A 15,472-nucleotide genomic window follows, 5' to 3' on the forward strand; every position below is an offset into this window, starting at 1 on the left:
ATCTATTTCCATATTGAGAAATATAAACTGTAGAAAGAATTTGAAACAAAATTGATTAGGATTCTCATAATTTAGTTGAAATTTATAGACAAACTGACTGATTTAATTTTATCGTGATAGCAAAATGAAGAGGGTAACTGCGTTCAAGAAAATAGATAGTTGTTAAATAGCTTTACAGTGGCTCATTCATCTCCTATTATACTTTACAGCTTACACGATTAGAGCTAAATGGAGTCATATGATTTGTAGTTAGTTGACCTATCAATATTGAAGTCTGATGTAGGCCAAAGAAGGACACGCCCATAGTAGGTGAAATATTCAAACAAAAGTCATGACACACATGTGAACAACAGAAAAGATTAAAACACTATAAGAAACCAATGACACAAAGCATTCAAAACGAAAATAAATCTTTAGTTTTCTTTTGTGAATTACTTAGCGTTTCAACATGTTGTTTTTCTGTTCTTGGGTTGGATGGCTATTGTCTGAATTCTATGCACATTGTGGGTGTGTCTTGTCTCGGCCAATTGCAGACTTCGACCTTGATAAGCCAACCATCTACCAATCATATGACTTTATTTACTGCATGATACGGGTTAAATATCCTGCTGTTAGATGTTCGAGAAGCTTCAAGAAAACTAGGGATAGGGATTGATACTGGTGTAACAAGTTTTTCAAATAATTTCAATAAATGAGTGGTTGGGACAATATCAGTATTGATATTTAAAACAGCCACCTTTAGTATCTAATAGAGCCTATCGAAGATGATAAAGCTTAGTTATGTAGCATATCATCTCCACATTTCTGAAACAGTTCCTTTTTGAAACAAAAAATTGGAAGTTAAGTTTATTGATTGAAACAGCTTGACGAATTGTCATATCCTGAGACATGCATTCTCAAATCCAATACTCCATCATATATATTTAATGATAATTAGAGTTCGTAATGACGAATAATTAGCCAATATGTATACAGTTACGGAAGCCTCAGCTGACGTCTTTCACTATCTCTATGGAGACAGCTAAGATTATGATGTTGATTAAATAAACAATCATTATTTGTCTGAGTTTGAATGAGACGTTTTACTCCTATCTACTTAACTGGTGCCGAAACCAAAATATTATCTAGTATTTTTAGTTGAAGTTAATAGGAATTTTCGGATAGATTTTGAAAATACCATAGAGGGGAAAAGGAAACGTTGCAACACCTGAAACAGCAGTATTATTGGCTGAATATGGCCAAAACAATAAGAAATGTGCTAGGAAAGTGTGCAGCATGCAATATAGCAAAATATGACAGAAAGCCTTATAAGACGCCTCAGATGGTCACACCTACTCCCGCAAGACCAGCAGAAATAATTCAAGTTGACATTTTCTATTACAATAAACTGAAGTATCTTACTATACTGAAGTATCGATTGTTTTACAAGGCTTGCTTCTGCATGGATTTTAAAGAATAAAACAGCCAAGTGCATGGAACAAAATTTACTAGCATTTTTTGGGCTCTTCAATACCCCCAACATGTTGTTAATGGATAAAGGAAAAGAATTCGACAACATCGGATCAAAAAACTTTTAGAGGAACTTGGTATCGACAGCCACTTCACTACAGTAGACATCCGCAATCTCATGGAATGATGGAACGTTTACATAGCACGCTAACTGAACATTTGCACTTATTAGAAGTTGATAGAAACATCTGTGGGGAAGAAGCAATGGCAAGAGCTATTCTGGCATATAATAGTAGCATACATTCTTCAACAAATTTTTCACCATTTGAGTTAGTTGAGCATCCAGAGGAGCATAGAGAAGTGGAGAGAAAAATCATGAACGAGAAAGTTCGGAGGACAAAAAAGTATAATTGGAGGTGGCTGAAGACATGAATAAAATAAAAGTAGGTGACATAATCTTCAAGAAAAATCATCACGAGAGAACGAAATCGGATCATAGATTTGTTGGACCATATGAAGTGATTGATCTACTACATAGGAACCGAGTGGAGGTAAAAAAGCAACACAACAATGGACGAGGTAGACATGAAATGTGCATTTGAGTGAGATTAGAAGATCGAAAAGGAACTATAATGAAGATGAGTAAGGAAAGATTTCCAAAATGTTTTTATTATGTTGTTTTCCATGTTTTGTTTTTATGAGTTCTATTTACATCTCTATAATAGAGATAGTAAAGACTGGAGGGGGGTAGTTACGGAAGCCTCAGCTGACGTCTTTCACTATCTCTATGGAGACAGCTAGATTATGATGTTGATAAATAAACAATCATTCTTTGTCTGAGTTTGAATGAGACGTTTTACTCCTATCTACTTAACTTACATTCTTAGGGTTGTTATCATACCTCTTCGGTTCAAGTAAAGGCCAAAAGGTTTTGAAGAAAATATTTTTAAAATATCCCACAAAATTTACTCGGAATCAGCTCTGTTGACTCACAGTCTGCGAAATTTCAGTAATTGGGTTAAACGAGTCAGGGCCGTAAAGATGCGAAAAAGAAAACGTTCAACTTGAAAACAAAAATAGACTTGCCAGAACTGAGCGGCCTCTCGGCGTCCACCATTGCGGTCACTTATTTATCTGATAGTTGTTTTATTGTTGGCCGAAACCCAGAGAGTAACACACAAGTACAAACTAACTGCAGAACGGAACGCATCATTTGAAGCCGCTGATCGCCGGCTTCCCAATTGTAACAATTTTGGACGTGATTATTTTTATCTTGTTTTTCTGTTATTTCGGTTCTAAATTCGATTGTATTATCAGCTTGTTTTTCTCAGTGAGACAAAGATGCACTTATGGGATCGAACTGTACCCTTCGAATAATCTACTTTCTTGTTCTCTCCAGTTCTTTTTTGCTATTTTCTTTCTCCCTTTTTCTGTCCTTGTTGGTAGCTTTGAGTTTGCATTGCTCTTTCTCTCTAGTTTCTTTGTCTAATTTTGATAATTCCGTTTTGCTTACGTCACTGTCTTGTTTGCTACCCCGTCTTCAACGCTCGATGATCCATTCTGTCTCTGAATTTCGTGAGTGGAGGTTGTAAATTTAACTTTTTCCTTTGATTCCATTTTATTTAGCTTATGCTAAATTTTTCTATTTATTACAATATGTAGTTGATCAGAGACAGATTTCATACATCACAAGTTGTGATATTATTATTATTTTCTTTATTTTTTTTATTTCCTTTTTAAATATGTAAATTTTCTTGTTTGTTAAAAAAAAAAAAAAAAAAAAAAGAAAAGTAATCATGTCCGAAAATTTAATTGAGTATTCATTCTAGCTGGCCTAAGTTATGGCAATTTATTTATATTTGTTGAAAACCTCATTCATCACATATGTATCCATAGTAATTTCTACAATTTCCGCTGTACAGGTAAAGCATTATTTATTTATATACTTTACTTATTGTTTATAAGTCAAGTCTGATCAGATTATAATTAATCCCAGCTTTCCTTAAATTTGTTTTTCAGCTCTAATTCTCGTAATTCAAAATGTTGGAAATATTTCTATGCAAGTTTATATAATAGTAAAATTAAATTAATAAATAAATAAATATCAAATTATCTTTGTCACGCTGGTTAAATAAATAATTAAATAAAATTGTAAAGCCTTATTCAAGTTATAATTTTTCTTTTTAAAAATCTCTTTTGGAAGCTTCACTTCGAGTATCTTGAATTATTTATCTTTAAACTATTATTGATGAATTTATTAAAGATCTTGTGTATTGTTGATTTTGTTAAGAAGAGCAAATTCTGTATTATTGATCTCTCCTTTAGTATTACAGTATTTATATATATTCTTTTCGTTTCTCTATTATTTAGCGGTCGTTGACGTAGACACGTAGACACGTAGACTCGTAGACTCGTAGACTCGTAGACTCGTAGACTCGTAGACTCGTAGACTCGTAGTATCACAGGATGTCTTAGTTATGGCCATGGAAGCTGAATCCTTGCTGACCAACTCATCACAAGGAAACCAATATTTCCAGAAAAGATCTAAATTCGCCGTAAAAAGGATACTTCAAGAACTTCTTGTGCAGTGAAAAATTAATAAGTGAAAAATTTGAATAAAGTGTACGGAGGCCTCCTCACTTCAATACACCAGGTATTTACGAAACAACCAATATTAATTTATGGAAAATTCACAGGCAACTACTTCGCAAAAATAAATGGGACAGGATAATAAATAAATTTGTAATTACTTGATTTAATTTTGTTTATTTTTTGGAAATTCTATTTATTTGATCTATTATGTATATTAAATTGCAAACATGATTACAATCTTATTGTTGATTATTGAATATGCCTAACAATCATCAATGACAAGTAATGAATGGGGTAAATCTTGAATTGTTGAGCTGTCATATCATTCAATTATAAATGTTGCTACTTAGAAGGGGTTGGAAATTAAATAAATGGAATATTTTAGTTAATATATTGAACTATATATTCAATTTATTGATTTAAATATTCGGAGGATTATTTCCTTCCCATCTCAAAGATTAATTTCAACTGCGGTAAACTGAGGTAACATTTCAACTGCGCCTTACTCTGCGAGGTTTGCTTGCAAACTCTTTCATTGATTTATCAATAATATTGAATGATGTGTGACGGTCTCGGCTGTTCTTATCCTTTCTTCTTTCATTGATGGTGGGGAGGATTCAGGTTAAAATTAAAATACAAAATCAAATATTATTCATCATAAATGATCTCGAATTATAAGTATTATATAATCATATTAATAATTTATTTAAGAAAATGATAATATGGGTTCACCGAATAAAGTAGCATCTATGGAATCTAAAATAATTAATTATTGGGATGTTAAAAAATCAGTTGAAGAGTGCTTCAATTTCAATTTGATTCCTATTAGAAAATTCAATCCTAATTTTGTTACTAAAGAGAATTTACTTTTCGAACTTGAAACATTGGGAGTACCTACAGATACAGTTATTGACAATGATGTAGACACTTTAAGGGGAAAGTATCGAGCATTAGTTAGCAATCCAGACCCAAAAATTGCACGAATTATTTACGATGATGAGTCTAGTAAAATTGCTATAAAAAAAATCCTTGATTTATTGACAGGGGAAGATGAATACTTGGAGAAAATTCTTTCTATGAGTATTCCTGATAAAAAGGTAAACATTCATAAAGCGTTATCCATTTTTCTACATATTCTCAATCGAATTGTTCAATTATTAACTTATGCTAAAGAAGCAAATGACCAAAATCTAATTAAAGGTATTGATGAGTCTATTGTATTAGCTCAGGCTACTTTTACTAAATTGATCGACTTGTGTGAATGCTTTAGTAGATCTAGTTCGCCTCATTTTGAAAAACAAAGCAGTCTCAGTACACCGATTCAAAAATGAATAATCCCACACACGATTCGAATACTAAACTTCATACTAATACAGTAAATCGCTTTATTGCGCCAATTCCTAGTACAAGTAATATGGAACAAAATGTTACTCAGTATTCACAAACAAATGTTACCAATCCTGATATTCAAGTTACTGATTTTGAAAATATAAATAATAGTAATACTGTCTCTATGGTAGAACAGGTACATGCTACAATAAATGAAAACTTGGGTAGGACTGTATTCGGTAGTGATTTCAATACTAATAGGGTAAACCTAGCAGCCAACTTGTCTTCACCTTTATTTGGTAATTTGTATAATAAATTATCAAATCCTATCGAAGGTCTGATGAAGGAACTTCCGAATACTGACGGATTGAATGTTGATAGTTTGTTGAAATTCATTGAAATATGTTTGAAAATAAAAGAACGATCGAACTTATTAGATCAGCAACTTTTCCATATCATTCACTCTTCTGTTGTAGGGCCTCTCGCCGATCGATTGAATTTAGCTATGAGTACAAATAAGAGTTTTGATGAATTTCATAAGGATATTCTGCAACATTTTATTCCGTCTAGATTGATTTCAATCATTGAAAGAGACCACTATTATCGTTTACAAAGGGCTGGTGAACCCTTGTCTGCTTACATTGTGTCAATCAAAGACGCTAATAAACTACTAAGATTAGAAAAATCTGAGGAAGACGTAGTCAATAATATTTGCTCAGGGTTGAATCCAGAGGAAAGAAATAGACTAGTTTTCCAATCCAAACCAACTAGTTTTAATGACTTAACTTCCATCTCAGTAGTATCTCAAAATATTCAATATGGGGATTTAGAAAGAAATAAATACAATTTTAATACTAATAAAAAGAATCAAAAATCTCCAATGAATGTTGAATTAGCTCAAAGACGTTGTTACAAATGCAACAAAGTAGGTCATCTAGCTCAGTCATGTAGATCCAACATGAATAATTCAAATTTCAGAGGTACAAGCAGTAATTCGAGAAATCATAATCAGAATCACCAAAGATCTAATAATAATTTCACTAGAGATCTATCTAAAATACGTTGCTTTAAATGTAATGAAAGTGGACATTATGCAAACTCTTGTGAAAATAAAAAAGCATGACTAGCTGGGAAACAGTATAAAAAGAAAATATCAGTAAAAGAAAATTTCAAAACACAAATACAATCAAAAATTCAATAAAGAAAACGGAATTAATACCTTGAAATGTAGTGATACTTTTTCTAATGGTAAGAAGAAATCAATTCAATCAAAATATACTGACAAAAATCAGAAAATGAAAAATAAAATAAAAAGAAAAAAGCAAAAGAAATTTAATCAGTTAAAGACTAGAGCTTTGATTAATAAAATCACTCCTTTAATAGTATGTGAGTTAGGAAATAACTGTGTCAGTTCTATTGCATTGATTGATTCTGGTTCTGATTATAGTATCATTTCAAGGAAAGTTTTTACTGAAATATTACGGGATAATGGTAATCTGCTTATTCAAGAGGATATTCAGCATTGTGTTACTGCGAATAAAAGTAAATTACTGTTGAAAGAGTCAGTTCTATTAAAAATAAAAATTGAAAACTTCAGTTGGAAATTTCGTTTCTTTGTTCATGATGATTTGTCAATTCCTATTGTTTTAGGTTGTGATTTTATTCATTATTCCAAATTAGTTCCTGATTTATTCAATAATAGGTATTTCTTTGGATTTAAACCGCAATTCAAATTTTCTTTTGAAAAAAATCACAGGTTGGAATTACTGAAGAAAATGAATAGAATTGGTACTGATGTGGAATTGGACGATTTAAGCTCTTCGCAGAAAGTAGAATTAAACAAAGTATTAAATCAATTTGATGATGTTCTTACCCATAAACTAGGTAAATCGAACGTAATAGAATATGAAATTCGTCTGATAGACAATCAGCCCGTAAGGAAAGCTCCTTATCAGTTAAATCCGATAAGAATGGAAATCTTAAATAATAAAATTCAAAAAATGTTAGATGATGGAATTATTGAGAAATCAACTTCTAATTATTCCAGCCCTTGTTTCTTAGTTCCTAAGAAAGATGGTGGCCATCGTGTGGTAGTAGATTATAGAGCATTAAATAAAAAAATTGCATTAGATGCTACACCTTTGCCAAACATTGAGAGTACATTCCATTGGTTTAACGGTGCTAAGTTCTTTACTGTTCTTGATCTTACTGAAAGCTATTATCAATTGAAATTATCTCCATCTTCTAAGCACTTGACTACTTTTGCAACTCCAACTCAAACTTACTGTTATACTCGTGTACCGTTTGGTTTATCAATAGGTGCTCAAGCCTTATCTACTGCTTTGAATATTTTATTTGAAGGGATTAAATTCAAATTTGTAATAAATTATTTGGATGATATTGTGATTTATTCTAAGATTTTGAGTCACATCTTGAGCACATTAAGATAGTGTTGTCCAAACTTAAACAAGGTGGGTTTACTGTAAAAAAGGAGAAAGCTAAATTTGCAAAAAAACAAATCTCCTTTCTAGGTAATTTAGTAAGTGAACATGGTATTACTATTGATCCAGCTCGGACAAATTCAATTCGTAATTACCCTAGACCAAAAAATGTCAAGGCTATCTCCAGATTCATAGGAATGGTAGGATATTTTCACAAATTCATTGAAAATTACGCTGAAATCGCCTCACCCCTCAACGAACTAAGAAAGAAGGATAAAAAATTTATTTGGGAAGATGTTCACGAGAAAGCTTTTCAGAAATTGAAAAATGCAATTATGAACCCTCCTGTCTTAATAACAGCTGATTTTAATAAACAGTTTGTGTTGCAAACTGATGGGAGCTCCTTATCAATTTCTGCGGTCCTTTCTCAATATGTTGATGGCATCCTAAAGCCTATTAGTTTTGCTTCCAAAAAGCTCACTCAACAAGAATGCAAATATTCTACATATGAAATCGAATGCTATGCAGCAATTTTTGGCATGGAAAGATTTAAACTGTACTTACAACACACTAATTCTTGTTGTTAACAGATAATAGTGCCTTAGCATGGATTTTAAAACAAGACAAGCAAATTGGTAGACTTAGTCGTTGGATACTTAGGCTTTTATCATTTCAGTTCACAACACAGCATGTAGCGGGAAAAGATAATTGCATAGCTGATGCTTTATCCAGAATGTACCATGATGACAGTGAATTGCCTGAAATTGATGTCAAAGATGAACATATAGAAGTAGAAAATAGTCTAAACTTAATAAACTCACTAAAAATTACCGATTTTCCACTAGTATTCACTGACATAAAACAACACCAAGAGAATGATCCTATTTTAGCGGATATAATAGAAAAGATTAATAATAATATTGATCAGTTTCCTTATAGTTTGTCTAAAGGAGTATTAGTGATAAAACTAAGAAACCAGGAAAAACAAAAAATAGTCATACCCAAACTTCTTGTTCCTTTAATCTTCAAATATTATCATGAAAGTATGATTGGTGCTCATTTAGGCATTGCTAAAACTATTTCAAAAATTCAAGAGAATTTCCACTGGGTTGATTTGAGGAAAGATATAATTTATTTAGTTAAATCTTGTACTCTTTGTGCAAAAAGTAAACCAGCTCAGGCTACCAATTACGGTTTTTTATCATCAAAAATACAGGAAAAACCTCTTGAGATGATACATATTGACTTAGTTGGTCCATTAGTACGCACATCACAGAATAACTGTTTTATTTTTAGTGCAATTGACGTTTTCAGTAAATTCTGTTGGTTAAAATGTTTGAGAAAAGCTAATTCTGAATCAGTAATTAGAGCATTGAAAGGTATTTTTGCGAATTTCTCTACTCCTAAACAAATTATTAGTGATAATGCATCAATTTTTAAATCAATCAAGTTTAAAAATTTCTGTTTTCAATTAGGAATTCGTCATAATACGACTTCACCTTTCTATCCTAAAGCAAACATAGTTGAAAGATTACATCGTAATTTGCGTAGCTCTCTCATTGCTTTTCATGCAAACTCACAGAATAAATGGGATGATACTGTAAATGATTGGTTAGCTTTAGCTTTTAATACTGCTGAACATGATAGCATTAAGTGCACCCCTTTTTCTCTGATGTTCCGTTATAAACCTAAAGAACCTCTTTTGAATATCTGGAATATTAATGAAATTTTACCTGATACTGCCGATGAGAACACTGTAGAAATTTGGCAAAAGGCTAAAGAGCAATTGATGAAAAGTCATAATTATAGAAAAACTCGCTATGATAGGAACCGTGTCCCTATTCCTTTTGCTATAGATGACCTTGTATGGGTCCGGACACATATTCTTAGTGATAAAGCCAACCAAATTTGTACAAAATTAAGCTTCCGGTATCGTGGCCCGCTAAAAATAAAAAGATGGTTATCTGATGTTACGGCTGAATTAGTTGACCCTATTACTAATCGCTTTGTTCAAAAGGCTCATGTCTCACAATTAAAGAAATATAATTCATAATTCCTTGTTTTGGATAATGTAGCCTGGTATTCATTCTTCCTTCTTATCTTTGAAGTAAAGGGTAACGGTTTCGTCTCTGTTGTTTCTTACTGAGAGATCGGCTCATTGATACTTTCTTCTTTGGGTTATTTGTAGGAAACTCACTTATTCTGTAACGTTTCACTTCTGGTTAAATTGTGTTGCCTTTGGTTTAGGTGTTTCTGAAGAGTAAATAGTTGTTTTCTTTGGTGAAGCGCGCCACCTATTGAAATTTTAACTTTACTCACTTATTTAATTTCTTTATGGAATTGTGTAAAATATTGTACAAAAGAATCTATCTTAGCCTATAAATAGATAGAAATTTTATTGAGATCATATTATTAGATAGATTATTGAAATAGTTTATAGTTATAATTTTACTTTAGTGTTAATGAATTTTGATGAATAGTGGTGAATAGCAGTGTTTCTATTTCATCAGATTGTTGTAAATAAAGTAAGGGAATAAAGTGAATCAAAAGAAGAGTTTTGATAAATGATAAAATACTTGAAAATGTATATTATTATCACTTAATTGGGTAATAGAGTAGAAAAATATTGGTTTCTGTATGTAAATAATGTCAAGTGATTTATCTTTCAAATTTTATCAAGAGTGTATGAATTTTGTTAGAATAGAAAAAAGGATCAAGATATATATATAAAAAAAAGGGGTAGGCAAATGATCATTAGAGATGGAATATATTCTTTGGGACTGAGAACTGATTAATTTTCTTTTGAAATCTGAGTGTGGACGCATGTTCAGATATTTCTTTGTTTGAAAGACTTCAAGTTTTTGTTGGGAGTGGCCAATCCCTGCATTAATTGTGGTCTAGTTTCTTCTGTTGTTAGATTCTAATTTTTTTTTTTTATTATTTCATTGGTTACTCAGCTATTGAGTAGGTTCCACCTCTGATCTTCATTGAATTTGTAATCAAGAGTTTTTATTTGATTTTTATTTGATGTTGAGTTTTGAATTAATAATTTTACAAATAGATGATTTATTTCTTGGAATAATTCAACTCTAAGAGTGAATATTTCTCAACTCAAATTCTTATGAAGCATTCTTCTCTGATAAATTCTATATATATGTTAATTCAACTTAAAAATTATTTTAGCTAGCTCAAATTTTTTTTTTTTTTTTTAGAATGTAGCTTTCACACACTTGAGTGGAGGGAGTATGTAACAATTTTGGACGTGATTATTTTTATCTTGTTTTTCTGTTATTTCGGTTCTAAATTCGATTGTATTATCAGCTTGTTTTTCTCAGTGAGACAAAGATGCACTTATGGGATCGAGCTGTACCCTTCGAATAATCTACTTTCTTGTTCTCTCCAGTTCTTTTTTGCTATTTTCTTTCTCCCTTTTTCTGTCCTTGTTGGTAGCTTTGAGTTTGCATTGCTCTTTCTCTCTAGTTTCTTTGTCTAATTTTGATAATTCCGTTTTGCTTACGTCACTGTCTTGTTTGCTACCCCGTCTTCAACGCTCGATGATCCATTCTGTCTCTGAATTTCGTGAGTGGAGGTTGTAAATTTAACTTTTTCCTTTGATTCCATTTTTATTTAGCTTATGCTAAATTTTTCTATTTATTACAATATGTAGTTGATCAGAGACAGATTTCATACATCACAAGTTGTGATATTATTATTATTTTCTTTATTTTTTTTTATTTCCTTTTTAAATATGTAAATTTTCTTGTTTGTTATAAAAAAAAAAAAAAAAAGAAAAGTAATCATGTCCGAAAATTTAATTGAGTATTCATTCTAGCTGGCCTAAGTTATGGCAATTTATTTATATTTGTTGAAAACCTCATTCATCACATATGTATCCATAGTAATTTCTACAATTTCCGCTGTACAGGTAAAGCATTATTTATTTATAATTATACTTTACTTATTGTTTTATAAGTCAAGTCTGATCAGATTATAATTAATCCCAGCTTTCCTTAAATTTGTTTTTCAGCTCTAATTCTCGTAATTCAAAATGTTGGAAATATTTCTATGCAAGTTTATATAATAGTAAAATTAAATTAATAAATAAATAAATATCAAATTATCTTTGTCACGCTGGTCAAATAAATAATTAAATAAAATTGTAAAGCCTTATTCAAGTTATAATTTTTCTTTTTAAAAATCTCTTTTGGAAGCTTCACTTCGAGTATCTTGAATTATTTATCTTTAAACTATTATTGATGAATTTATTAAAGATCTTGTGTATTGTTGATTTTGTTAAGAAGAGCAAATTCTGTATTATTGATCTCTCCTTTAGTATTACAGTATTTATATATATTCTTTTCGTTTCTCTATTATTTAGCGGACGTTGACACGTAGACACGTAGACACGTAGACACGTAAACTCGTAGACTCATAGACTCATAGACTCGTAGACTCGTAGACTCGTAGTATCACAGGATGTCTTAGTTATGGCCATGGAAGCTGAATCCTTGCTGACCAACTCATCACAAGGAAACCAATATTTCCAGAAAAGATCTAAATTCGCCGTAAAAAGGATACTTCAAGAACTTCTTGTGCAGTGAAAAATTAATAAGTGAAAAATTTGAATAAAGTGTACGGAGGCCTCCTCACTTCAATACACCAGGTATTTACGAAACAACCAATATTAATTTATGGAAAATTCACAGGCAACTACTTCGCAAAAATAAATGGGACAGGATAATAAATAAATTTGTAATTACTTGATTTTAATTTTGTTTATTTTTTGGAAATTCTATTTATTTGATCTAGTATTAATCTATCAACAAAGACAATACTTATGATTTACGAGTATTAGTTAATGGAATCAATGATAGAAACTGTAATCAAATTGAAATTCCCAGTAATATAGACCTAATCTGTTACATGAACTGCCAACCGTATTGAAGTAGGTCAATTTTCAAATTGAATGATATTTCCAATTACAGTAATTGAAATTACATTTATCAATTGCCAAATATGATATCTTTGGTGTAGCCTATACTGTGGGGGAGAAGCGGTTAGTTCCATGGTCGCCCCGCTATCTTATCGCTCAGATGAAAGGCAAATTCTCTCTGGAATATTGTTAATACAGTTCTAGTACCGTTACAACAAAATCGAATTTCATTAATTCACGAGTCTTTGTATTTTTCCAATCATTTCTGTGTGAGAAATAGTAATAAAGTATGATAGCAGAAGATATATCTAATATTATCAAAGTAAATGAACTCATCAATACTAATAAATGAATACTATAAATGAAATGATAGATTTGTTTCTCCAAGCGAATAGTCTTATCTCACAATATTTTCCCTTATATACATTTTCTTGGTCCATCACTGATGAAGCTAATACAGATTTATTTCACTACTGCTACCATGCAAAATTATCTCATGCGATATTATTTCACAGTTCTTCTTACAGATGTATTTCAGAACATTTTGAATACTCTGTACAATCAATTTTTTCCTGTTTTGTGTATTCAATTCCCTTAATAAATTCCAAACCTTTTCATCTCTATTTTTGTTTCTAGAATAACTATACAACGGCTAATAAACTCTAAATTTAACGGCAGTTAAACTCTGAACTTTGATTCGGTTCTAGAATTTAAAAGCTCAGCAGCACATAACCACATGGGTTAGAAGAACTGAGAAGAGACTTTTGACTCCAGACATCATTCTCCTTCCCCTGTTTGCTTCAAGTACTACTTTCTTTCTTTACTCCCTCCACAGGGTCCATTAACAACTAGGGCCGCGCTTCCTAACCTTTTAGCGCCCTTTCTCACATTAGCCTACACAACGTAAAAGCCACGGCTCTCCAGTCTCCCTTTTCCGACACCCGAGAAATGATTAATCACCTCTTGATGTTCAAATCAATACTCCTGTTGTCAAGTTGAGAAATAAGCTATCTTTGAATATGTTATCTCTATTTTGCAGGGAGTCTTGCTTCTCTAATGAGCTTTGATAGTGGGTATATAAAGGTTTCTTTGTTCTAAGTTCCAGGCCTTTTTCATAATATTCTGATTCTATTGGGATCTCTCTCCTTGTAGTATTGGAAATCTAAGAGCCTCCTAATTCACAGAGGGTGGTTCATGTGGGGAAAAATTAACAATTCCGTTTTCTAAGTAATTTTTCTTTGTAATGTATCACAATTTGTAAATAAATTGAATTGAACTCATTCAGCCTACATGCAGATGAAATCTATTCAAAGTTAGGGTTGACTACATACAATGGAACACTACACTCACCTTCAAACCTGAAAATGACTTGATTTATTGCAATTGGAGATATGAACTCTTTACTCGTCTAATATACTTGATTGCACATATACAATTCTATTGAATGGATTCATACAATTAGTATAGGTTAAGTAATATCTATAAGTAACAGGAGTTACTATTTTATTGAAAATCTAATATCAAACTCTGATTTGGTCTTCACCTAATAAAGTGGAGATTCATTCAATACTATAAGAACACTGTTAACAACACTCTACAATATTCTGCACCTGATTACAAAAAAGGGCATATGTAATAAACTACCACAGGGGTGGTAATATAATACAAGGAGTGTATTATTTAAGGATCAAGATTATTGAAGACTTTCAACGGAATAGAACTTATCTTATCAAGGAACTGTACGTATTCTTATGCATTAGTTTAACAATTCCATGAAAACAAGGAAGAAAGTATTAGAATATTTTCATTATTTCATGAATTAAGATAATCCATCAAAGATGATGAAGGTTAGAAATTATTATGTTCAATAGAAGTAGATTAATGATCATACAAGTTAATTTGTTCATATAATATTAATAATGATCAATTACTAGAAATAACTACGCGATGGCAAAAGTTATTCTATATAGCCAAAACTAGTGTTTTCACCCAAAAAATGAGTGATCACTGAGCAAACATCATCATTTGTGTATTGTGTGCTACACAAAAATAGTGAGTGTGAACAAACTTTGAGTTACACAAGAAACGTGCGTATGTGTGGAAGCAGACTGTCACGCACTCACACACATACACAAATACACGCACACACGCACAAGTCGATAATAGACAGACTGACCGCTGAGAAGAACGTCACTGGCACTGCACTACTTAAGTGTCGCTCGACTACTCTACGTATTTACTCAACGTCGCTTAGAATACGTTGCTAGAATACGCACAACAGCTGACGCGACTTTCAGTCCGCGAATATCGCTGCCAAAAGCTCCTCCTCCTCCTCTTTCGCTTCTCCTCTTCCCCTTTCCCTCCAGAAATCCCACCCCCTTTCCGTGACCCCCCTTAGAATCACTCCCCACCAACCCCCAACAGAGCACCCCAATCGCCGCAGTTTACGTCTCCTCTATAATTAGACATCCTGACTTAACTGCTCCTTTACTGGCACAATAGCCATTTACAGATTTTAACACCGCGGCCTGTTTCATGGAAATTCAGAGCCCAATCACCTACATATTCTACTACTTTTATCTCTCAAGTTTTCACAGTAGCTTATTACTTGACCAAAATTTTGGAATAGGTATTCCGAAAATCAATTATTGAATCCGAATCAGTATTAAAAGCTGGAGGTCAGTTGCATGGAAATTCAATTGAGTTTGATCACAGTAAAATTACGGCA

At 31.9% G+C, this 15,472-nt stretch overlaps 1 protein-coding gene and 2 long non-coding RNA genes across 3 annotated transcripts in view; 2 read left to right on the top strand and 1 right to left on the bottom strand.

The window, feature by feature from the left end:
• The window catches only part of LOC111044999, a 187,012-nt gene that overhangs the window by 153,839 nt on the left and 17,701 nt on the right, over positions 1-15,472 (bottom strand).
• On the top strand, positions 2,694-4,203 carry LOC111062463. Its single transcript, XR_005570438.1, has 2 exons — positions 2,694-3,371; positions 3,820-4,203. It is a non-coding gene; the product is annotated as an uncharacterized LOC111062463 (long non-coding RNA).
• LOC120349829 lies at positions 10,726-12,575 on the top strand. Its single transcript, XR_005570439.1, has 2 exons — positions 10,726-11,736; positions 12,190-12,575. It is a non-coding gene; the product is annotated as an uncharacterized LOC120349829 (long non-coding RNA).

The sequence above is a fragment of the Nilaparvata lugens genome, chromosome 2 (genome assembly GCF_014356525.2).
Source record: "Nilaparvata lugens isolate BPH chromosome 2, ASM1435652v1, whole genome shotgun sequence".
Classification (NCBI taxonomy): Eukaryota; Metazoa; Arthropoda; class Insecta; order Hemiptera; family Delphacidae; genus Nilaparvata; species Nilaparvata lugens.